Raw genomic sequence first — 26,438 nt, 5'->3', positions numbered from 1 at the left:
TTTGTCTTCAAACATGAATACATTATTATCAAGGATTTTATGAATCCTAGACAAAATTATCTCTGTGTGTGATAAAAGTTCAACAGATCTTCTGTTAAGAGAATGTGTCACTGCTACCATATCAAATTCTGGTAAAATGTTGGTGTACAAAGGCACCACATCCAATGTTGCTAACAGGTTGCTGACCTCCCACTCAATATCACATAGCATATTCAGTACGTTTCGAATCCCTAATTGAGTATGGAAGGTAGGATACAAAAGGGCATAGGAAAGTATCCACATCCAATTGTGACCTCTTATCAGAGAGTCCATCTATGCCAGACACTATTGGCCCACCCAGGGCAAAAGGAATTTTCTTGTGTATTTTAGGGAGAGTGTATGGGTAGGGGTAGCCGGGCTCATCAACCTTCCAAAAAATATAATCCTTATATGTGATTAGTCTTCTTCATACCATTTTGTAAGCTCCTTGTTAAGTTTAATAGAAATGATAGGGGTTTTCTTGTGTATTTTAGGGAGAGTGTATGGGTAGGGGTAGCCGGGCTCATCAACCTTCCAAAAAATATAATCCTTATATGTGATTAGTCTTCTTCATACCATTTTGTAAGCTCCTTGTTAAGTTTAATAGAAATGATAGTGATTGGGTTGGTCTTGAGGGAGGTGTAGCAGGATACATTACTGAGTTGGTTGTATATTACATTATTGTAGTTCACTTTATTAATGACCACTACACATCCACCTTTATCTGCTTCTCTAATGATGATCTTTTCATCATCCTGTAAAGTTTTGAGTGTCAGATTTTCTTGAGAGGTTAGGTTGTTACCAATTGTTCTAGATCTCATTTATGAAGACGTCTCTGACATTTGATCAAGGTCTCTGCATAAGTTCTTAATAAATGTATCACAGTTGTTTTCAGAGGGTAAATTAAGAGTCCATTTTGACTTGGGTCACAGTTCAAAATCACTACTGGATCCTATATCAATGCCTAAGGCTGACAGCACACTCCTGACACTCGTAATTCCCTCGTCCCCTTCAGTTAGTGAGAGGTTGCTCGAGGTGTCAATTACATTCTGTATTGGAAGATTACTGTATGCAATCATGTCTGTTACATGTATCTGTTGTGAAGTCTGGCCTACAAAGTACTTCTTGAGTTTTAACTTACTCACAAATCTAAAGATATCAATGTTAACAAGATTAAGATTAAGATCAACAAATGGACAAAAGCTTAACCTTTTTTTTAAGAATTCAGTCACATCAAGTGTAAGATTCCTATCTGACAGTTTAACAATCCTTACATCAGATGTTGTTATCTCTGGGTCTGTAACACCTATATTTGCTTTTCCAGGCCCTTGTTTGCGTTCCCACTTTCTCTCTTGACTGGTCTTTTATTTCCTTTCCCTCTTCTGGTCTTTTTGTGTTTGTGGATCAGGTATTCCTATTCCGGCTGCCTATCCTGATCCGACGCAGTTTTTCTAAAAAAGGTTTTTTGCTGCTAGAGGTACCTGAAGTACCCTCCCCAAGAACATGATTATTATCTCCTCCCAAGGGTACACTTGATGAACCATTACTAATGGTTGCGGAAGTTGTATCAGTCGAATGGACTATTTTCCTATAAACCAGGTAGTCAAATTTTTTACCGAAAGTAAAGACTCTCCCACCAATGTAGTCACTTTTTTGCCTTTTTAGTTTTCTGGCCTTCCTCCTGTTTAGTTCATCTTAGTGTCTGTGGAGTTCACCCGCCTGATCTTCAACCTGGCCAAATCCCATCACGTCACTCCTCTCCTCAAATCCTTGCACTGGCTCCCTATCCGAGAACGAGCCCAGTTCAAAATATCTGTTCACCTTGTTGGGTATAAATTGAGGCTGCGTCTGTTATCCCAGAGTCTCCAAATATTAAGTACTTCAGTCTTACAATATATATCATGCCCTTCATTACTAATGCATGCCAGGGAACTAGTCAATCAACAACCTCATACATATCAACTTCAGCTCACCTTCAGCACTTGCAAGATGTGTAGACGCAAGGTTGCTCCTCTAAAATCAGTTGTCCAGCCCTGTAAGCAACACATATGTTTTTGTGTCCCTGTTTCCTTTCCTTCTCTGGTAGTATAAATACGTGCTATCAATGTAAGTGGTTATTCCCCTGCATGTGTTTGAGTGTGCATCCTCCCACAGTGTGCTTCTAAAGTGTGCAAAATGCCTCCACAAGGAACTAGTGCCCTAATACTATCTGTTGTGGCAAGACGTACTTGAGCAGGAAATTTAACTTACTACACATTGTTAGACCTGCCATCATTGGCATGAGTCTCCCTTCCATTTATGATGGATTGCCTCCTCTGTTTTGATATATGTTTGCTGGTTAGATGCTTTGGGAACTCTGCTATTCATTGCAAGTGCTCCCTATGTTAAATTGATGTACTAGTTGGTGAGTCCATGATTGGGTTATTTGATTTCCCTGTCAGCCCCTAGTACAGTGCACCACGTGTGCCCAGGGCTTGTAAATCAAATGCTGCTGGTGGGCTTGCTGCACTGGTTGTGCCACCCACAGAAGCAGCTTGTAAAGTGGGTCTCAGGCCTGCCATTGCAAGGCCTGTGTGCAGTCTAGTGCTGCCGTGTCGACATGGCAAGTGCACACACTTGCCAGTCCCTAAACCTTCCCTTTGCTTCATATTAGACACCCCTACGGGAAGGCCCAAGGGCAGGGTGCATTGTAAATATAAGGTAGGACATGCTCTGATGTGTGTTGCATGTCCTAATAGTGAATTACAGCCATTTTCATTTTTCACTATTGAAGGCTACCTATTCTCCATAGGCTAGAATGGGCAGTTAGATTATTACATTCTTATAATCCTAACTTGTTGTGTAGGAATCCAGGACCCTAGTGTAATTTTCCCAATTAATGCCCATATATAGGTATAAATTACCCGATCCTTATATAGGCATAGAAATCATTACCATATTTAGACTGAGCCTATGCAGCCCAAATACGGCATGGCTACTTCCACTAAGTTCCGAGAATCAACAACGATTTCTTAGAGAAACCCTCCTTCAGCAGCTAGGGACTTCCCCTTGCCTGAATACTAATTTATCTAGGAAATCATGGAGTTTTCAAAGAACTGAGTCTTTGATGACATTATTATGTCCAATCATACGTCAAACTTGGCACCTTCAAGGTATAAATATGCCTACATTTGCCCAGACAAACACACGGTGGTTTGGAGCAGTTCGACTATCTACTTGCCCAACGCGCCCTGCAGCAGCAAGTGCCGAAAGAAGCCCCCAGCTGACACACTGATAGACGCTGTCTTCTCTCCTGCCCAGAAATCCAGCTCCAGGGTTTCCAGGCTACCCTTGCGGGTTGCTGGGAAATCGAGTACTGAGAGTGAGAGATACAAGACCTCCTTCATTCTAAAACCAAGGGTTGGAGCTGATTAGACCCTTAGAGAATTCTTGGAATAGATTCTTGGCAAAGAATACTAAACTTAAACTACACCTCACTTACTTCTTCTCTTGTACTAGACTTAGGTTAGGTACACCGGGGTAGGCGTATTTTAGAAGCACCAGTTGAGTTCTTTTAGTCATTATTTATCACGGTATGTATTTTATGTATTTTAAGGCTTAGAAACTATATCATGCTTTTACAGTATTATTTTATAATACTCTTCGTGTTGTACGCATTGTACTTTATAACCAGTATTACGATTGTAGCAGTACATTTCTTATGCTTGAGAAAGAAGACTGTTCAATAAATACTTTTTATTGAAAACGCCCGTCTCTCTATTTCTCAGCACCTCTGGTGAAACGAATCATGCACGAGTGACTGAGTAAAATAGCTATCTATTGTTTCCGCGACTCTAGAGAGTGATTTCTTATTCTTGGGAAACAAAGTTGTCATGTTTATGCGGTTGTCAGAAACTAATCCATTCTTGTGAATTCGAGAAAGTTTCTAGTGACCTCTGAGCTAGCTGGCACTCACAATTAAGTTTAATATATTCGGTAGAGACCTAGTCGACCTCAGTCATACATCTAAACTACAGGATATATTATTCCAATGCGCAGATCCTATTGGGAATATAGGAACTACAATACAATCTGACTATGGGAACATGGTAGAAATTCGAATTTAGTATGCCTGAACTCAGAATAATAAAATACATCTTTTAGTAAAGTTGGTTTGAATATTCTCTGTTTGAATATACCACTTTTAGAAAGTAGGTCTTTTCTTGCCTAACTGTCCAGGCCTGCCTCTGCTAGGTTGTGTATTCCTTGTCTGGGGTTGTGAGTGACTGGGCTGGGGGATTCCACGAGACAGGCTGGGGCAGCCCAGTGGTGAATAGAGAGATCTGCATCTAGATGGGAGGGAGGAGTTGCACCTGGGACCTGAATAGGGCTGGGCCTTCCCTCTACAATGCTGGCTCCACCTCCTGTGGCTTGTCTGATGTCTCTGCCCTGCACTGTGAAAGGAGAGAAGGAATCATGTCAACAAAGTGCTCCAGAGCTGTACCTTCCCTCCCCTGTGCTGGCTCCACCTCCTGTGGGGCGGCTGATGTCTCTGCCCTGCACAGTAAAAAGAAGAAGAGACTCATGTAAACAAAGTGCTCAATCAATCAATCAATCAATCAATCATAACACTTGTATAGCGCACTACTTACCCGGAAGGGTCTCAAGGCGCTTGGGGGAAGGGGGCCGCTACTGCTCGAACAGCCAGGTCTTGAGTTGTCTCCTGAAGGCGAGGTGGTCCTGGGTCAGCCGAAGGTGGATGGGGAGGGAGTTCCATGTCTTCGCCGCCAGGTAGGAGAAGGATCTGCCTCCGGCGGTGGCTCTTCGGATGCGTGGAACGGCGGCGAGGCCGTGGCTAGCGGATCGTAGCTGGCGGGTGGGCGTGTGGAAGGCCAGGCGGTCGTTGAGGTACTTGGGGCCCAGATTGTGGAGAGACTTGTGTGCGTGGGTGAGGAGCCTGATCGTGATCCTCTTGTTGACGGGGAGCCAGTGCAGGTTCCTCAGGTGGTTGGAGATGTGGCTGCATCGGGGGATGTCTAGGATGAGTCGGGTGGAGGCGTTCTGGATTCGTTGTAGTCTTTTCTGTGGTTTTGGCTGTGGTTCCGATGTAGAGGGTGTTTCCGTAGTCTAGCCGGCTGGTGACGAGGGCCTGGGTGACCGTCTTCCTGGTTTCGATCGGGATCCATCGGAAGATCTTGCGGAGCATGCGGAGGGTGTGAAAGCATGAAGAGGAGACGGCGTTGACTTGTCTGGTCATGGAGAGGGAGGAGTCCAGGATGAAGCCCAGGTTGCGTGCGTGGTCTGTCGGCTTGGGGGCGGTGCCCAGGGCAGGGGGCCACCAGGAGTCGTCCCAGGCGGAGGGTGATGGCCCAAGGATGAGGACTTCCGTCTTGTCTAAGTTCAGTTTCAAGCGGCTGTTCTTAATCCACTCTGCGACGTCTTTCATCCCTTCGTGGAGACTGGTTCTGGCGGTGTCGGGGTCTCTGGTGAGGGAGAGGATCAGCTGGGTGTCGTCGGCGTAGGAGATGATGTTGAGGTTGTGCGGCGTGCGATGGCTGCGAGGGGTCTCATGTAGACGTTGAAGAGGGTGGGGCTGAGTGATGATCCTTGCGGGACGCCGCAGATGACTTTGGTGGCCTCGGAGCGAAACAGGGGGAGGCGGACTCTCTGTGTTCTTCCAGCTAGGAACGAGATGATCCACTTCAGTGCCTTCTCTTGGATGCCGGTGTTGCTGAGGCGCTGGACTAGGGTGCGGTGGCAGACCGTGTCGAACGCGGCGGAGAGGTCCAGGAGAATGAGTGCCGCTGTTTCCCTGTTGTCGAGAAGGACTCGGATGTCGTCGGTGGCTGCGATGAGGGCGGTCTCGGTGCTGTGGTTGTCTCTGAAACCGGATTGTGAGGGGTCGAGGGATCCGTTCGTCTCGAGGAAGGCGGCAAGCTGTCTGTTGGCGATCTTCTCGATGACTTTGGCAGGAAAGGGGAGGAGCGAGATGGGGCAGAAGTTCTTGAGGTCGGTGGGGTCCGCTGTTGGTTTCTTCAGTAGGGCGCTGAGCTCGGCATGTTTCCAGCTCTCTGGGAAGGTGGCGGTGTCGAAGGAGGTGTTGATGACGTCTCGGAGTTGGGGTGCGATGGTGGAGTCGGCCTTGTTGAAGATGTGGTGGGGGCAGGGGGCAGTCGGAGATCCGGAGTGGATGGTGTTCATCGTGCGGGCTGTGTCTTCGGTGGTCACTGCGGTCCAGGTGCGGAGGGTGGCAGTGGGGTGCGGGGGTGGTGTGCCGAAGCTGTTGTGGATGTCGGCAATCTTGCGGTGGAAGAACGAGGCGAGGGAGTCGCAGAGATCTTGTGAAGGGGTGATGTCGTTGTTGCTGGTCCGGGGGTTGGAGAACTCATTGACGATGCTGAAGAGTTCCTTGCTGTCGTGGGCGTTGTTGTCCAGTCGATCTTTCAGTGATTTCTTCTTGGTGGTGCGGATGAGCTGGTGGTGCTTGCGGGTCGCGTGTTTGAGGGCAGTCATGTTGTCAGTGGTCCGGTCGAGGAGCCAGGATTTCTCGAGGGTGCGGCAGGTCTTCTTGGAGTCCTGGAGTTCGTCGGTGAACCATGGGGCCTTCTTGCTTCTGGGTTTGCTGGGGGGGTTCTTCAGTGGTGCGAGGCCGTCGGCGCAGGCGGTCAGCCATTGCGTGAAGTTGCGGGCTGCTTCGTTGGGGTCCGGTGTGCTGGTAGGTGGGTTCTGGCTGAGGGAGGCGGTGGGCTGGTCGGCGGTGATCTTGCTCCAGCTCCTGTGAGGAACCTGTTGCGGGTGGTGGTGGGTGGTGGTTTTTCTGAAGCTGAAGTGGACGCAGCTGTGGTTGGTCCAGTGAAGTCCGGTGGAATGGCTGAAGGAGATGTCATTGCTGGATGAAAAGATGGGGTCAAGCGTGTGGCCGGCGTAGTGGGTGGGGGTGGTAACCAGTTGCTTGAGTCCGAGGTTGGCGAGGTTGTCCAGCAGGGTGACGGTGTTGCGGTTCTTGTTGTTCTCCAGGTGGAAGTTGAGGTCCCCTAGGAGGATGTAGTCGGCGGAGGGGAGGGCGTGAGGGCTGATGAAGTCCGTGATGTCTTCGCTGAATTGTGTGCGTGGTCCCGGGGGTCTGTAGAGGAGGGTTCCTCTGAGGGTCGTCTTTGGCTCGGTGTGGATCTGGAAGTGGAGGTGCTCGGCGGCGGCGAGGGTGTCGTTGGAGTCGGTCGTGATGCGGATGGTGTTCTTGTGGACGATGGCGATGCCTCCTCCAGTCTGGTTGACGCGGTCCTTCCTGATGATCTTGTATTCATCCGGGATGGCGATGGCGATGTCGGGGGCTGAGGAGGCGTTCATCCATGTTTCAGTGAGGAAGGCGAAGTCTGGTGATGTAGTGTCGAGCAGGTTCCAGAGTTCGACGGCGTGTCTGTGGACCGAGCGGGTGTTGAGCAGGATGCACTTGAGGTGGTTGCTGGGGTTTGGCTTGGCGGGCGCGGTGCATGTTCGGAGGCAGGTAAACTTGCAGGCTGCTCAGGAACATGTTTGGACTAGGCAGAGGCCTCTCTGCCTTCAGAGAACAAAGGATTTTGGGGTATAAATATTGGGACCCTGATCACAAGAAATTAGATCACTTCTGGAACAAGAAACCTTTGGCCAAGGAGAAGAACCAAGGAAGCTGCAGGAGTTTGGCTGCCCCTCTGCTAGTGTGCTGTTTGCTGGGTTGGCCTGCAGTGGTTGCTTCATTGCCCAGGAAAGGAGAAGGAACTTTTTAAGGACTTTCATCATCTTCAGAATATTCGCCAAGGGCTTGAACTGTGCTTGCCTCCTGCTGAAGTCTCAGGGACAAAAGACTTCATCTCCAGCTCCCCTCTGAATTTCCTTGCTGGGAATTCTGACTCCAGAAATTTGCGTTTAGCTGGGAGCTGGAAGCGCGACGCATCAAGAGGAAGCGTGTCGCCACCGCAGCTGAAATCGTCACATCGCCGGAGAAGCGAGCCTTCGCCGCATCTTCCTGGAAGTGTGTGTTCATCGAAGCTGCCTGCTGTCGCATCAACGGAGAAGCGTAACGCCATCGAGAGAGTCGCCATCGCATCACCGGAGAAGCGTGTCGCAGGCCCTGTCGCAGCTCCAAAGTACAGAGTCGTCGCAAGGCTGCCAGGGCGTCTAAGCATCATCATCGCAGCGTCATCGCATCGTCGCATCAAGGGCGCCATCTTCTCGCATCGCAACCGGATCATCGCATGGCATCAAGGTGCCATCTTGCGCACCACAACGGGCCCGCAGGCCGAGAATCTACACATCCCCTACTCTGCGCAAGCATTGAGGCACAATGCATCATCTCCCCCAGATCATGGAACCGATGCATTTCCCCTTTTGCGAGCCTCTTGTTTACTTTGCGTTACGCATCCAGGTACTTTGTTGAGAACTTTGTCACATTTATCATCAACTTGAACTAAGTAACTTTTATCATCTTTAAAGCAATCTTAGGTGTAGTATTGTGGATTTTTGTCGTTTATGGTCTTGTGTTAAGTCTATATAAAGAATACTTATTTTGATAAAACCTGTGTTGTGTCCATCTGTAGTGTTTTCACTGTATTACTGTGTATATTCACAAATGCTTAACACACTGCCTCTGATATAAGCCTGTCTGCTCGTCCCAAGCTACCAAGGGGTGAGCAGGGGTTATTAAGGAGTGTAATCCCCTTACCCTGACTTGGACAAAGGTGAATACCATTTCCAACTAGAGACCCCCAGATCTAACACACATGCAGCAGCGATTCAGTGGTTTATATTGTAATTCATCGACATGTCATTGTCAGCGTAATGACAGGACAGAGTGCGTTATTAGTTTCAAGTATAAACAAGCCTTCTAAGTGTTGCATATATCCATACGTGCAGCAGTGCCCAGGCGTAAACAAGCTGTGTACGTGTTGCAAATGTCAACAATATTAGTGCCCAAGTATAGACAAACGCTATATACATATGTGGTAGCCATAACGTGGTGCCTGCAACATTAGTACATTCATATTTGCATTCCATCTGGATCGGCATATATCTCAGAGGTGGTATGTGTTACATATAACATGAAAACAAAACAATTCAGCCCTATACCTGGGAAGAGTACTCCCAAAGTGTGGATCCCTCATGGAGTATCACGGGGTTCTGGCTGGCGTGCAACACGGCTGCCATCTTGGTGCTCATATTTAGACCAATATCTAAGTACTACACAGGTGTGTTTAGAGGACAGACTTTTAAGGGAACATAATCACTGTGGTCACCAAATTGAAATGGGGCTCTGGCCCATTATAATGGTAATAATCACCTAATATGTTATTCAGTGAGTTTGTGCAGCTGGATGAATATCATGCGGCAACACTGTGGCTGCCATGTTTGTAATCTGCTGCTAGCTATCAATAAGTGGGAACTAATTAATGCCAGAGTCATGCTCGCACTCCATATATCCCCAAATGTCTTTATTGTGTGAAATACATTTCTTGCTACCAATGAAACATCACATTTATCCAGTAGACTATGGATTAGTCAACTACAGAGATCCACAGTCGCCATTTCGGCAGTATATTTTCTCAACAAACCCCTTGTGTCCTTGTCTCCTCTTAAGTATTCATCATTATTGCCACAGAGCAAACATTTTCGCACAGACCACTGCCTGCTCTTAAAAAATTAAACGTAGACGTTTCATTTCTTTTTTTTAAATGCATCCTCTTTTTCTTTAAGGAAAATGCCTGCCTTTCAAAAAACAAAAAAAAAAGATTTTCTGTATAAAAAGCAATCACAGACATGGTGGTCTTCTGATTCCAGCAGGCCGCCATCTCTGTGATGGTTCCTAATTCCTAATGGGTCGCAAACTGCAACCTGCCTTATTATTATTCATGAGGCAGGTCGATATGCGAATCACTAGGAATTCCCACCTACAAGATGTACGTTTTCTTACATTAGAAATTGCAGTTTCCTAATTGTGGTTTAGTAAGAAACGCAATTAGGAAGCCACAATCCCTAAATTCCATACATATGGCCCAGGCCCTTAGTATGCTGCTCTGTACATGATTTATGGACCAAATGTTAGTACAAAGTTGAAGATATATGAACTCTGAATTTGTACTTCTATAGCGTTCTTTTGTTTGTGCTTATACATTTATGAAAGTAATTTACGATTGTTGTTTCAGTAGCTTTGCGTCACCCATGTCTGAAGTAGGAAATAGAATTAAGTCGATAGCTAACTTGGTTTAGACAGTCTAAATTCCTAGAATAGAGAACAGATACTTTTCAGCCACAAAGACTAGGAAGTAATTGCAAACTAAAGGAAATTCACACGTGCAAAAAAAATCTCCCAAGCATGTTCGATATATTTGCAAATATGGAAATCATATAAACAAGCTGCAAGATGCATATGAGAATATTAGCAGTTAAAACACAGGTAACCCTACTTCCTGTCATTGTTTTATGTTTACCTTGATGCAACACAATCTAAGTCAATTTCAGTACAAATCATGAGTATTTAGAGGTTTCAAATATAGCCAATGGAATAATTTTAATTAAGGAAGACCACTCAGTTGTGGTCTTGTGCCTTTGCAAACGATGGTGCTGTTGCAGGAAACAAATGGGGCCATATCAAGCTTTAAACAAGTAAACTGGGCTCTTACCATAGATTTCCACTTATTAACTACGCATATTCACACCGGTGGCCCAAGTCCATCTGAACTAAGAAGAAATATGACTACCGGACTTTATTCAATGTTCATGTTTGCTTCACCTTTTCCCTAAGTCAGTTCTTTCCAAACTTTTCATATTGGTGACATACTTTTTAGACATGCATAATTTCACAACGCTGTATTTCAGTTTTCCTAGCAAGGAGGTTAAACTAACCGCATATAAGAGATACAGACAAATACATTTATGTTAATGAAATTGTAAATAATGAAATGTATGATGACACAACATTTCTCACGAAAACATTTCATTGACATTTTAAAAAATATATGATTTGTAAGATAATAACATATATATTTCCGAACTATGTTGTCCTTTATGAGTACCAATATGTAAATATGTGCAAGAATTAAAACATTTGAAGAAAACCAACAAAACTTACTATTTCAATGAGATGTATGACGTTGCTAGGATGACTACAGCTGGTCAATATTTGGTGGAATATTAGATAAAGACACTCACATTTCGTCATCAAGCATTTTCAAGCTTCCACGTTTCAGTGTCTTTGTTTGTTATCATTGAAAGGGATACTTCACAAATGTATATAGTTGAAAACTGCAGGAGAAATTGTAAAGCTTTTTTATCTATGTTTGGATGCATTTTTGAAACACGAATCCAAAAGCTGTCTAAGTCACCCACTTCATGCATCATTAACAGACTTCGATCATTTTTTATTTCAGCTAATTCTTCTTCTTCAATAAGTTAAAGGTTTCCATTTGCAGTTGAAATAAATGGATTTCTGATCCAATCATATTCTTTAATTTTTAACATGTCTGAATTAATGATGAACTTTCTCTCTGTGCAATGTTAAATGGTCAACAGCCGACTGATATCAGATTTCAGCTCGCACTTAGCAGTTATGGAAAGCATTTCAAAATTGCCTTCTTTCACTTTCCTTTTCCAAATTGCTATTTTGTCTCTCATAGCACAAATCTACCTACCTCTGTTAAGATATTTTCTCCTTTTCCTTACATACTGTTGTTAATTTTATTCAAATATGTCTGCAAAATATGTCTATTTTGTGCACCAAAGTTTGTTTTGAATTAGATTGCAGAATTCGTGTGGCTGATTTTCCTAAAAAAGTTTAAGCATCATTTCCCGCAATTCGTATACACGACAAGGCACGTGACATCTTGAGAGCTAACAAACGTCTGTGGGTAGTAGAAGCTTTTTAAACCTTGCCCCCATTTGTTCACAAATGTGAGCAAATAATCTTGATTTAAGAGGGCTACTTTTAATGTAATTGACCATTTGAACCACGTTGTCCATAACTTTTTAAAATTAATTTACAATGTTTTGCACAACTAGTGCTTTGTGATGTAATGAGAAATTAGTAATTATACTATTTTCGTTCTCTTCGCTAAAGCTATAAAACCTTTTGTTGAGACAACCATTAAGGGTGCGCCATCCTTGCATATTCCAACAAAATGTAACCATTGCAAATTATTTTCCTTCATGAAGCAATCTAAGGTTTTAAATATATCCTCACCCCTCTAGTTCTCATTGGAAGTTCTAGGCAACACAAGAATTACTCAATAAATCTGTTAGTATGAATGGAACATGTATAAAAACGAATAATTGAGCTAACCCACTGGCATCTGTTGATTCGTCTACTTGCAATGTAAAGATCATATAATTTCTTGAAAAATGTCCTTCATTTTCAGCTTAATGTTATCAGACATATCTTGAATGAGTCTTCTAATTGTGTTATCTTCCAAAGGGATTTTATTAACTTCTATGTCAAATTCAGGCCCATTCATTGTTCGAACAATAGCACAGCAAGATTCCTTTATGGTGGTTTCGGCAATAGTGTGTGGTTCCTTGTTTTTGGCAGTGATTTGAGCAAGCAAGTAACTTGCCTTTTGAGCTTTCACTGATGTCTTCATTCTTTTTGTTTATGATGCAGACTGCTTCTTTATAGATTTTGAAAGCTCAATAAAGTATTTACTGATTGTTCTGACAAATGACTGTGTTTTGAGGTAAAATGCTGTTTAATTTATTTGATACCTTACTTTGATTTGCAAGTAAATCCCTATAAACTAAGCACCGGGGACAAGGATTCTTTTCATTACCTGAAAATGTGAACAACAGTTTCAAATAAGCTTTATTATAGAAACGAGGATTGGATATTTTTCCTTTACATTTCTTACGTACTGAGACCGTTCAGTTGATTCTATGTCAGGACCAGAGATGAGGATTATGCTCATTCTTTCTTCACTCTAATTAACAAAATTTCAACAGCAGCTCATCATCAACTTAATAACAACTACATTTCCCATAGACACGAAAAAACAAACAGTCTCTTCATAATCCTTTCACGCCGTCCATGTCTCCCAGCCAATAAATCATGCTGTCACTTCCTGCACTTCATCTTTCTTTGCTGCTCGGCAGCTAGAGATAAGTGCTTTCTTGTCTCCATGGTTGTCATAATATAAATTTGCCTTTGGGCGCTTTCGTTTGTGGAGATTTATTGTGTTTTGCTTTTTCTCCACAGATTCCTTGCCGCGGGAACGCTAGTGTGCTCCTTACGTGGCTTGGCCACTCTTCGGGACCGTGGTGCGGTCCTCCGCCCACTAGAGGGCGCTGTGGAGGACGGTGCGACTGGGCGTGTTTCTGTCTGTTATCTCTGAAACGCGCTCCGGTCACCGTTAATGTCCGTGCCTCATGCTGCCTGCAACATCGCCCAGTTCTGGTCTTGGTCTGTAAATTTCCCCATTTGTTAAAACGCCCGCGTCGCGGGTCGGTAGTGGTGCGCTGCACCTAAGGGTTTGCACTTGACATGCCCGGTGGCACGGGTAGGTACTTGCTTGTGTGGAGGCCTCGGGCCCTTGCTCACACGGACACCAGGGGCAGGCAGAATTGGTCCCTTTGTATATTTGGGAGTATAGGTGTCCTGGGGTTGACAGCCCTGTTGGAATCTGTGCCTCTGGCCATTAAACCAAACAAAAAGGCTCAGGGGAAGAGAAATGTTAAAAAGTGGAAAGATATCCAATAGCAGGAAAAAAGTAGTGGTAAGAGAAGCCCTTCAAAACAGCCTAATAGTATCAAAATTGCACATTTATTTATTTTAACATTTAAAAAAAAAAATATTCACAGACATACAGATAATCTCTAGCAAGAAAACGCTGGTATACAAAAGAAAAACAATACATATAAACCAGACAAGTGGCAACAACACTACATATCACAGAAAAAGGAACACCATAAACATAAATACTGTGTCCTTTTTATAAATTAAGCCACAGAGAAGCGTTGACGGCGTTTCGACCGATACGTTATTTAACGGTCATCTTCAGGACTTAAATTTGTTCTTGAGCAAGAGATCTGTACAATGAAAGATACAATTTAACAATAATTCCTGATACTCAATTATACAGTAATATCAAAGTAGGCATCTCATGAGAAAAAGGGCGGCCAAGTGAAAGACAGAACCACGTGAAAGAAAAGAGATTTAAGAAAGATATATAGCCTTAATACACACCACTAAGTGAAGGGGAATCCTTATACCAATGTTCATAAAAAACAAGAAGGCAAAATTACCTTCAACTTTAAAAAGAGGGGTAGACCAAATTAGAATTCAGGTCATCCGGAATCACTGTTCAATAGCTAAAAATTACTAAAAAAAGGGGGGACAAGGGTCACATAATTTGCCAAAGTGAGCAAAACCGACCAATGAAACCTATAAACTATTGCACTTACCGCAAAAAGCGGGTGGATTCACACTAAAGTGTAGCTACTTAATAGCGTGTTGCAGAAGTCGTCAAATCATTCAGCTGTCCACCTAATGGCCCGAGTGGTTATACAGGAATTTTCAACCAACTCATCGCCTGTTGGCTATTAGAAAAAACGGAAAGTGAATGCAGGATAGACAAAATAATAAATAGTCTAAACTGCTGGTGACATTGTGGCAATAGTTGATCAAATTGTGACCGCTCACAGATTTATTGCCGCTTACATCATTGTAACGTTATTTTATCAATAATAACCGGCAGCCAGAGCAACCACGCATCAAGATAATAAGTTCAGTGAAAGTGCCCGACGTATATCGCATCAAAACACACAACGCATATATTAAGCGTGTGTGCTGTGTCCAAACATTTAGATTGTTAGGCATACATAGAAAATAAATAAAATGCCCTCATTTCCGTATACTGGTGCCAAAAACTTAATTGTAACGGGTCCTTCAATATTTACGCGCCGCATTCTAAACACGGACAACATAAAGAAAAACTTACCGCCTATTCAATCTAAAAACGCCAAACAGTTTCCACGTGCATAAAGCCGGAGATCCGGCAAGCATGGCCAGCCCGATAGAAATACTGTGTGAGGGCTTTAGAGGAAGGACAAAGAGCCTGCCAAAACGCGGCGCCATATTGGAATGGGCAGAAATACATCGTAAAAGCGATATTCCTGTCCAAGTAAGTGCAGGCGCATATATATGCGCACCAAAGGACTTACTATATTACAAGCAAAAAAGGGTAGCTATTCTTCAAGAATTTCCAAGTGGATAGTTATTTTGAAGCAATCTAGAAAGAACAGGACCCCATTGCCATCTTAGAGCGGGCAGAGTGTATATCTAGATGTATAGATAAAGAATGAAAGCAGGCGTTTTCATCATAAGAGGTCTAGGTACATGTGTAGATGGAAAAGTACCAAGGGGGATTGGAAAATACACACAATAACAATAAGGATATTTAGCTTTTAGTGCAAATAGCAGTTACAGAAGAGGTTCCATGAATATTCATACACAATGTAAGCAGTTGCATCAAAAGTGTATCTAGCATCAAGTACAGATAACAGTTTCATGAACAAACACAGTGTGTACAATAGATATAGTCCAACTTAAGATAGTTAACCATAGAGGTACTATACATAGAGACAAATAATCATATAAAGTAGAAAGAATTATTGATTAACAACCACAGAGTGACATTCCTCAATTGAGTTCAGTCCCTTATTCACACTGTCACATCGGAGTATCCACCGACACTCGCTTCTATTTAAGATGTTTGCAATACTGCCACCTCTCACAGGGACATGGATAACCTCTATTATTTGCCAGCACATGTCAATACCAAACAGTTCATACATGGGAACATTTCTTATGATCTCTGTGATTTTTCTAATTGCAACACAACTAATGTTGTGTATGCGATCTGGTGCCCATGTGAGCTAATCTATATTGGGCAGACAACCCAAAAAATAAAGACCAGATTGTCACAGCACAAAAGTAGGATACGATGTTTAACTGAAAACGCACCCTTGGTTGCGCATTATTCTGAGAAGAATCATGCCCCATCCGAGATGTGCTGGCAAATAATAGAGGTTATCCATGTCCCTGTGAGAGGTGGCAGTATTGCAAACATCTTAAATAGAAGCGAGTGTCGGTGGATACTCCGATGTGACAGTGTGAATAAGGGACTGAACTCAATTGAGGAATGTCACTCTGTGGTTGTTAATCAATAATTCTTTCTACTGTATATGATTATGTGTCTCTATGTATAGTACCTCTATGGTTAACTATCTTAAGTTGGACTATATCTATTGTACACACTGTGTTTGCTCATGTAACTGTTATCTGTACTTGGTGCTAGATACACTTTTGATGCAACTGCTCACATTGTGTATGAATACTCATGGAACCTCTTCTGTAACTGCTATTTGCACTAAAAGCTAAATATCCTTATTGTTATTGTGTGTATTTTCCAATCCCCCTTGGTACTTTTCCATCTACACATGTACCTAGACCTCTTATGATGAAAACGGCTGCTTTCATTCTTTATCTATACATCTAGATATACACTCTGCCCGCTCTAAGATGGCAATGAGGTCCTGTTCTTACTCGATTGCTTCAAAATAACTATCCACTTGAAAATTCTTGAAGAATTGCTACCTATTTTTTGCTTGTTATATAGTAAGTCCTTTGGTGCGCATATATATGCGCCTGCACTTACTTTTACAGGAATATCGCTTTTACGATGTATTTTTGCCCATTCCAATATGGTGCTGCGTTTTGGCAGGATCTTTGTCCTTCCTCTAAAGCCCTCACACAGTATTTCTATCGGGCTGGCCGTGCTTGCCGGATCTCCGGCTTTATGCACGTGGAAACTGTTTGGCGTTTTTAGATTGAATAGGCGGTAAGTTTTTCTTTATGTTGTCCGTGTCTAGAATGCGGCGCGTAAATATTGAAGGACCCGTTACAATTAAGTTTTTGGCACCCGTATACGGAAATGAGGGCATTTTATTTATTTTCTATGTATGCCTAACAATCTAAATGTTTGGACACGGTACACACGCTTAATATATGCGTTGTGTGTTTTGATGCGATATACGTCGGGCACTTTCACTGAACTTATTATCTTGATGCGTGGTTGCTCTGGCTGCCGGTTATTATTGATAAAATAACGTTACGATGATGTAAGCGGCAAAAAAATCTGTGAACGGTCACAATTTGATGAACTATTGCCGCAATGTCACTAGCAGTTTAGACTATTTATTATTTTGTCTATCCTGCATTCACTTTCCGTTTTTTCTAATAGCCAACAGGCGATGAGTTGGTTGACAATTCCTGTATAACCACTCGGGCCATTAGGTGGTCAGCTGAATGATTTGACGACTTCTGCAACACGCTATTAAGTAGCTACACTTTAGTGTGAATCCACCCGCTTTTTGCGGTAAGTGCAATAGTTTATAGGTTTCATTGGTCGGTTTTGCTCACTTTGGCAAATTATGTGACCCTTGTCCCCCCTTTTTTTGGTAATTTTTAGCTATTGAACAGTGATTCCGGATGACCTGAATTCTAATTTGGTCTACCCCTCTTTTTAAAGTTGAAGGTAATTTTGCCTTCTTGTTTTTTATGAACATTGGTATAAGGATTCCCCTTCACTTAGTGGTGTGTATTAAGGCTATATATCTTTCTTAAATCTCTTTTCTTTCACGTGGTTCTGTCTTTCACTTGGCCGCCCTTTTTCTCATGAGATGCCTACTTTGATATTACTGTATAATTGAGTATCAGGAATTATTGTTACATTGTATCTTTCATTGTACAGATCTCTTGCTCAAGAACAAATTTGAGTCCTGAAGATGACCGTTAAATAACGTATCGGTCGAAACGCCGTCGACGCTTCTCTGTGGCTTAATTTATAATAAGGACACAGTATTTATGTTTATGGTGTTCCTTTTTCTGTGATATGTAGTGTTGTTGCCACTTGTCTGGTTTATATGTATTGTTTTTCTTTTGTATACCAGCGTTTTCTTGCTTGAGATTATCTGTATGTCTCTGAATTTTTTTTTTAAATGTTAAAATAAATAAATGTGCAATTTTGATTCTATTAGGCTGTTGTGAAGGGCTTCTCTTACCACTACTTTTTTCCTGCTATTGGATATCTTTCCAATTTTTAACATTTCTCTTCCCCTGAGCCTTTTTGTTTGATATAATAATTGTTTGTTTGGGTTTGTGGACAGCCCTTGTGGTTGCTAATCATCTGGCCATTAAACTGCATCTGAGGGACCCTCAGTAAAAATTTTCCTCGCTCTACGCGTAAGGGTGGTATCTGGGGTTACCCAGCCTTTTATAAGTGACGCTTGTGCTGATTCTTGTTTTTCCTTATGGATAGCACAATGGAGCAGGATTATAACGAGGAGGAATACTCCTTGGCTTACCTGCAGTGGGATGATGATTTTTACAATGAAGTGGATAGTTCCATTTAAAGGGCAGTCACAGAACTTATGACTCCCATGGAGCAGCGCTTGCCGGATAAAATAGAAAAGTTGTGTGCGAAGGTGGCACCCTCCAGCTCTGCGGGTCCGTCCTCTGCGGAGGCGTTGGGACCTGCCCAGGTAGAAGGTGAGGACCCTCAACCAGCTTCTCCTCAGACCCAGCAGGGAGATACCCCGGATGTTTCGGATGACGAGGCAGGCTCCTCGAGATCGTGGAGGCCTTCGGGGTCTACTGATCCTCCGAAGACAGGCATAGCGGATATGCTGGACCCAGATGATATAGTGCACCCTAGGGCGGAATGGGTCCCCGCTGAGAAGGCGGCCATGTATGTGGCATTTCGCATTGGGAAGCCCTTGGAGAATGAGGCTAGCAGTAGATTGAGGGCTGGGTGTCCCCGACTCACCCTAAATGGTAAGGTGTCGCTAACCCCGGAGATTGAGGTAAAGATGGCTACCTTTCTTGCGAAGTTTATAAAAGATCCAAAGAAGGGGATAGATCGGCCGTGGTGTGCATGCCAGGACAAATTGCTGGATGCCATTTGTCCTATGACTATGATCTTGGACATGGCGGAGGAGGCCCGTAGCTCAGGTGCCTTTATTGACCCGGAGGTTCTGTCGGCTTGGGCGCAACGCGTGATCTGTTTTATCGGGGAACGCGAACTGCGCCCTCTCGACAGAAAGGCGTAGGTCACTCTTAATAAAGGTGGACCCCAAGTTGGGCGACCTAGCCTGTTCAGAGGCAGGGGCATCAGTGCAAGGAGGCTTGTTCGGCGAGCCGTTTATTAAGGAACTTGGCAAATTTGTCGCCACATTCACGTCCCTAGATAAAGCGCAGGCGAACATCAAAAAGGTCTTTAGCCCTCGGGTGTTCTGCGGGGCAGGAACCGCCCACCCAGCCGAGGACAAAACCAGCAGCCCCAAGGAAGGGGGCAAGGCTCCGGACGTGGCCAGTACTAGACGGACCAGCCCTTATTATATTGTACTGTTGGTTATCCATTTATTTTCAAAGATTTCTAACGAGTTTCTTAAAGCTATTTTTTTGGGTTTGTAGACAGACTTATATTCATAATTATGATTGATCAAAACTGGATGCACTGTACCTTGGCTCAACTGATGTTATTTGGACAAAGGGGTCATTGATTGACATTTCATTGGTGCCAAAATTTAGTGAATTTATGTTTTATTTTAAAATGCTGTCGGCGTTTTTCCCAGGACTAATACTGTGGGTCCATTTGTTGATCATTTCAATTCATGGCAGAATTATAGATAATCAGAGAGGCTGTCACCACACTCGATACTGTGGTAAGGGTGTTAAGACATGTGAGCACCAACACTGTCAGATGCTTCCATGGGTCTGCGGGAGGGCAGCATCAGCGATCGCCCGTGAAGCTAATGGGGCTGACGGCCTCCCCTGCCGCTGCTGAACATAAACAAACCTAAAACTTTACAGCCGAGGCCAAGGTTCAAGTCCAAATTTCACAGTGCAAATTTGATTAGCAATTCCATTTTGATTAATTGGTTCATATCTCTGTCAACTGCTGTCTCTGTTGCCTATAACTCTGATGCCATTATCTCAAGTGGCTGAAGTCTTTGGGACTGCTGTTTTGTGGCTGCTGTCTCCAGAGCTGCTCTCTCGTGCCTCTGTGTGACTGATGCCTGCTACCTCTGGTGCTATTGTCTCTGGTGCCTGTATCTGTAGTGTGGCTGTTTATGTGGTTGAAGTCTCTAGTGCTGCGGCATCCGCTTCTTGCTGTGTCCAACGTGGCTGTTTCTGAGGCTGCAGTGTCTGATCCTGAGACTGCGGGGGCGGCGCAGCGTGCGCTGCACTGCAGAAGCGGCTAGCTGGGGACGGCGCAGTCTTTACTCACTGCCGCTTCTGCTACAATAGGCCCGCTGGAGAACGGCAGTGCAATGCTTTAATAAGGCTTGCAGCCACAGGAGACTCCTCCTCTTCCACAGGAAGCAGCGGATTGTGACCCCCACACCACTGGCGATGCTAATGGGGCTGCCAGCCTTCCCCTGCTGCTGCCAGTAGGATGAACGGGACTGCAGGGGACGGTGCAGCCAGCGCTGCACTGCAGGAGCGGTCTGCTGGAAACGCTGCAGTCTTTACTCACCGCTGCTGCAGCTTCAACAGGCCCAAGGGAGAATGGCAGCACAATGCTCCTCCTCTTCTGCAGGAACAGGTACTGCGTCAGTAACATGCGCAGTACCGTCCATGATGCATAGACCGTGTCTCTTACGACACACCCACACACGGCAGCCGACACAGTAACGTGCTGCAACACACTATTTGGAAAGCACTGCCCTAAATCCATTTGCATTTCCATTTCATTTGGTGCTTGTTTACTTTTCAATTTAAAATGTTCTTTTTGAAATGAAAAATATGTTTATTTGAATAATAAATAGATACATAGTCTACAGTTATTCTATAGAGAACTAGTAGTTAAGAAAATAGTGTATGTACTGTATACAGAAAATAAGATATTTGTTTAGGATTTTTCTGTTAGTACTTTAAAATGACCTTACAAATGGTCAGTGAAATGCCAAGGACCAAACACCACAAAATGTGCTGAGATAAAACAAAAAATTTATAGAATTATTCAATCAACATACACATATGGTTTGCTCAAAATATACAGATGGACATAAGTTAAAGGTAATTTAAGGCAGTTCCTGAAGTATACTATTGACAACAATATCAAAGGCAAGTGTGGGTTTTCTAAAATCGTCCTTTAGAAGTAGGGCAATTCTTTCTCTCAAGAGGAAATTAAAGCCAAAATGCAGTAGTCCACAAACCACAGTAAACCCAATCAAAAGGAGGAAAAGTTAGAATGAAATATAAAGACAACATTTCTCTAATCTTGCCATCCAAATAAACCAGTAGGTTGCAGACATAAGATGGAGCGGGAAAAGAGACAAATATATCAGAAATCACCACCTGCAATTAAAAGGGGTTGAGTTTCTCTCCCTAGCACAAGATAGAAGAAACAAGAAGACAAGTGAATGAGTTTTGATGTGATGATCAGTCCATCTCCAGAGAAGATGGGGAGTGTCTGTAAATAAATGCAATTACCCCACCCAACATGTGTTCCGATTTGCTAGTCATCGGTCAAGCAGTTGAACGGTCATCTGTCTATCAGTTGAACATAATGGTAGTATGTTGCCTAGCCAGTGTATGTACACATTTGGGCAAATCTCTTGGGTGCCATTTGAAAGAAATCTTGCAGGCGTTACATCTCATCATGATAGAATAAGAAATAAGTATACTCACCAGCTCTTTATAGCAGTAATTAAACTCCAAATGCTTTGCTGATTCCTGGCACTGATTTAAAAGAATCAACCAGTTTCATAATAAACTTTTCCATTATTTATGGGATGAAATAAGCCCTGTTGTACAATATAGGGATATTACAAGTCACCAAGGAGTTCCATGACATATAGAAGAAAGCAGCTGACGGGCAAATTCCATTATAAGAGTATAGAACGCCGAGGTGGCTTGCAATATCATTATCATGTTCGACAAGGGATGTCTATCCTATATAATACATGCTCATACCATCGCCTTACCCGCAAACCACTTAGATCATTGTTGAGTAATCTTTCATATGAAAGAGTATGTTCTTAAATATGTAAAATAAAAATAGAATCTCTAGTGAAAAATTAAACACATCAAAAATGCTGTTGGATATTAGTTGCAAATAGATATTTTAATCAGTTTAGTACAAGTCAGTTAAAACAAAAAGCAGCTTTACCTCGGAATGTGTAGAAAAATGCTGATTCTAGATTTTTATAATGACCTAAGGAGTGTGAACAATAAAAATGTTGCCATAAATATCTCTTTTCTGCTTATCACTGTAAGCTAGAAAAAGAGAGCAAAGGAAAGAAAAGCAACATTTCACTTTTCTTTAAAAAATCTTGCAGGCGTTACATCTCATCATGATAGAATAAGAAATAAGTAAACTCACCAGCTCTTTATAGCAGTAATTAAACTCCAAATGCTTTGCTCATTCCTGACACTGATTTAAAAGAATCAACCAGTTTCATAATAAACTTTTCCATTATTTCTGGGATGAAATAAGCCCTGCTGTACAATATAGGGATATTACAAGTCACCAAGGAGTTCCATGACCATATAGAAGAAAGCAGCTGACGGGCGAATTCCATTATAAGAGTATAGAACGCCGAGGTGGCTTGCAATATCATTATCTTGTTCGACAGGGGATGTCTATCCTATATAATACATGCTCATACCATCGCCTTATCCGCAGACCACTTACATCATTGTTGAGTAATTCTTTCATATGAAAGAGTATGTTTTTAAATATGTAAAATAAAAATAGAATCTCTAGTGAAAAATTAAACACATCAAAAATGCTGTTGGATATTAGTTGCAAATAGATATTTTAATCAGTTTAGTACACGTCAGTTAAAACAAAAATCAGCTGTACCTCGGAATGTGTAGAAAAATGCTGATTCTAGATTTTTTATAATGACCTAAGGAGTGCGAACAATAAAAATGTTGCCATAAATATCTCTTTTCTGCTCATCACTGTAAGCTAGAAAAAGAGAGCAAAGGAAAGAAAAGCAACATTTCACTTTTCTTTAACCCCTTCGGGGCGGATGACGAGCTCAGCTCGTCATGGCCGTAACCTGCGCTACGCGGATGACGAAACACGGGATTTTTAAAATCGCAGCGCGCAGCGGGAAAACCGCTAGCGCGCATGCGGTTAAACAGCTGGTATTATTGTGCTCCATGACCTGACCTGCCTTCCCTTCTGCAGCTGGCTCTGGCAGCAGGCTTTGTGATATCTGAAATGAATTATAGTAAATTAATACAGTTGAGTTCCAACATTATTTATTTATAACCAGTGACTGGATGCATCACAAGTTGCCGGTAGATATGGGCTTTTATACAGGGTGTGCAGAATCCCACGTGCTATAAGTGATTCCAGTACCCCCTACTTTACCAGGGATCAGACCAGCCCTGATCTCAGAAAGTCATGTAACTTTGGATTAGGCACTGTACAAAACACTAAGCATACATGCATGCTCTTTCATGATTGCTATTCTTGCAATCCTAGTCCTGAAACAGTTCCTAGTTCCCTTAGAAGACTTTGTTTCACTTTTACAGTTTCATAGATATGCTAATTAAAGAGAAGTTCAGTTGGAGAAGTAAAACAAAGACACTTAGAAGACACACTTTCTTTATTACTTACCATAGATGCCTGCCATTCTGACGAGTGCGCCTCTCCCTTTATTTCTGAAGTTTAAATATTCCACTAGTTTGCGTATGGAGGGTTTCCTGAACGAGAGAGCTTTCGGAAGTGAACATGTTGCAGTGTGATCCAAAGGAGCTCAAACCTTCTTTATGGTAAGCATTATTCTTGTGTATAAAATGTGTATTAGTGATTATTATTGCGTTATGCACCATGGCATATAACATTTTCTAGATTATTTGTCAAAATATTGTTGACATAAATACTGTGCTCAAATAATTTTCTGGTCAATAAATTGACCACTAAAATTGTGTCAAGCTGTACAGATGGGGAGTTACGGATAGTGAAATGTTGCTTACCTACATATTCTTACCTTGAAAATATTTTGGTAGCAGATATTTGTTTCTGCAATATTTGTGTAACACAGTATTTTTCCATGATTGTATGGTGCTACACTATTGTCTAAATCTACTCTGTGATTTTCTGTTATTTTTCTTGCTTGAGAATATTTCAAGTTTAGCTATTACACTTTATTTATTTGAAGAGTTTCATAAAGTGTGATCATGACTTAATGGGAGCATCAATGCACTATACAGATGGCAGTACAATCAAACATGTAGGGAAAAAAGCACAAATGAATAGCAAACAGGAATACATGTAAAGTAGAAACAAACAACCTGGTGGAATCAAGAATCTGAGATGACTTCAGATGAGCTGTTAAAGGAATCTATTCAAAAGGAGAATTGTTACTTCTTTTTTAAAGTAGCTCATCAAGGGGTTTGTCCTGATTTGTGGATGAAGACCAGAGCGATTGTAGGTTCTTTTCCTGTTGAATATTTGAGGTTTCAGAACTAGAGAATTTGCACTAGTACCAGTTAGTTCGATGTTTTGGGCTAGGTATCCAGGAGTGTTAAGGTGGAGGGCCTTATGAGTCATGCCGGATATCATCAGCTGTATCCTTGCTTCGAACGGGAGCCACTTGAGCTGTTTTAATCTGGAGTGATGTGGTTGAATTTTCTAAATCCTGTGATGAGCCTAGCTGCTGAGTTCAGCTTAGCCCTTAGTGGCACCAGTTTTGCTTTAGGGAGGTCTCCAAGAGCAGCACTCCCATAAACTAATCGGGAGATTACTAGGGCTTGGACTGCACAATGAAAGTCAGTTGGGGGCAAGAATGGTTTATTTCTCATTAAAGTGTTCAGTTGATAGTAGGCTTCCTTGGTGGTAGGACTGATATAGGCTTGCATATTTATATGTTTGTCCAATGTACTATCATGTGATTTAGTAGAATCTATAACGTAGAGGGTGCAGTTAAGATCCGTGAGTTGTCTAAGCAATTCTTTTATGGAGGAAGATTGGTTATGAGGGACTATCAAAAGGAATTTATTTTTGAGAGCAAGAGGTGATTATGGGTTAACCAATTTGAGCTTTTTAGTAGAGTGCAGTTGAGAATTTTGATATCGTCAGGTGATGAGATTTTGAGGCACAATTGTGTGTCATCCGCATACATGTGCTAAAGGATGTTGGATTGTTTCAGAATCTCAGTCAGGGGCTTCATGTATAAGTGAATAATGTGGGTGAGAATGTTGAACCTTAAGGCACTCCAATTGAGTCCAAGGAGATGTATGAAAGATTTTAATTAACATTTGATATTTTTGGGCCCGGTTTTGAAGAAACTAGACAAACCAGTCTAAAACAAGACCAGATAACCCCATCCTGTTTTCATAAGGCAATTTTGTTGTCATATTTAACTGTGTTGCCTACAGAGGAGAGATCAAGGAGTATGAGCAAGCATGGTACATTCTGATCAAGCTGTCTCCGGGCATTATAAACGATGTGGGTTATAGCCAAATTGGTGCTATGACCCATTCTGAATATTGTTTGGCATTGGTCAAAAAGCTGATATTGTTCGATGTGGTTGCTGAGTTGTAGGTATAAGCATTTTTCAAGTAACTTTGCTAGAGTCGGATGTTAGTGATTGGATGGAAATTGTTGAGGTCAGACAAGTCTGCATTATTTTTTGGGGGATTGATGAGACTTGGCCTATTTTTAAGCAATCAAGAATCATGCCTTGTGAGAGGGAAGCAGTGAGAATCTTCGACTAAAGCGGTAGTATGGAAGAACTATTTATTTATTTTCTATTCAATTTGTAAGGCATGGTTTAAGTGCCATGTCTTCAGTGATTTGCGAAATTGGGCGTACACCGTTTTGTTCTGAATAGCTGTGGGAAGGGAATTCCAGAGTGAGGGACCAAGGTATGCACGATCTACCACCCATCCGAGAAAGTCTGACTCTGGGCACAGAGAATTTCCCTTGAGTGGATGAGCGAAGACATCGGGGGCACATAGGGGCGGACCAGAGACTGCAGATACTGAGGAGCAGCACCTATTTTGATTGTGAACATGTAGCTCAGGGCATTGAACTTAATTCGTTTCTCCAACCTGAGCCAGTGCAGGTTCCGCAGCTGACTAGAGACAGAGGTGGCTCTAGTAACCCGGCAAAGTAGTCTTGCAGCAGAGTTCTGAACCATCTGCAGCCTACGAGTCACCTCCTTGTTGGATCCTAGGTAGAGAACGTTACCATAGTCCAATCTTGAGGTGATTAGTGCCTTGACTACTGTTCTCTGGGTGGGCTCAGGCAGCATCCAGATGATCTTTTTTAGCCACTTCAGGATGGTAAAGCAAGTAGCGGCCCCCTTGACAGCTTGATCATACATAGTTAGCAAATCATCGATGATGACACCCAAATTACGGACTTAACAGGATGGCAGAGGAAGTGCACCCATCT

General features: G+C 42.7%; 1 protein-coding gene across 1 annotated transcript in view; it reads left to right on the top strand.

Annotated features, from left to right (window-relative positions):
- Nucleotides 1–26,438, top strand: part of LOC144827637 (C-C chemokine receptor type 4-like) — a 206,706-nt gene that overhangs the window by 99,152 nt on the left and 81,116 nt on the right. Inside the window, exon 2 of the mRNA XM_078685882.1 lies at nucleotides 23,660–23,809. The gene's annotated coding sequence lies outside the window, so the exon portion shown is untranslated. The remainder of the gene's footprint in view (nucleotides 1–23,659; nucleotides 23,810–26,438) is intronic.

Source organism: Lissotriton helveticus, chromosome 4_1 (genome assembly GCF_964261635.1).
Source record: "Lissotriton helveticus chromosome 4_1, aLisHel1.1, whole genome shotgun sequence".
NCBI lineage: Eukaryota > Metazoa > Chordata > Amphibia > Caudata > Salamandridae > Lissotriton > Lissotriton helveticus.
This window is presented reverse-complemented; position numbering and strand designations above follow the sequence as displayed.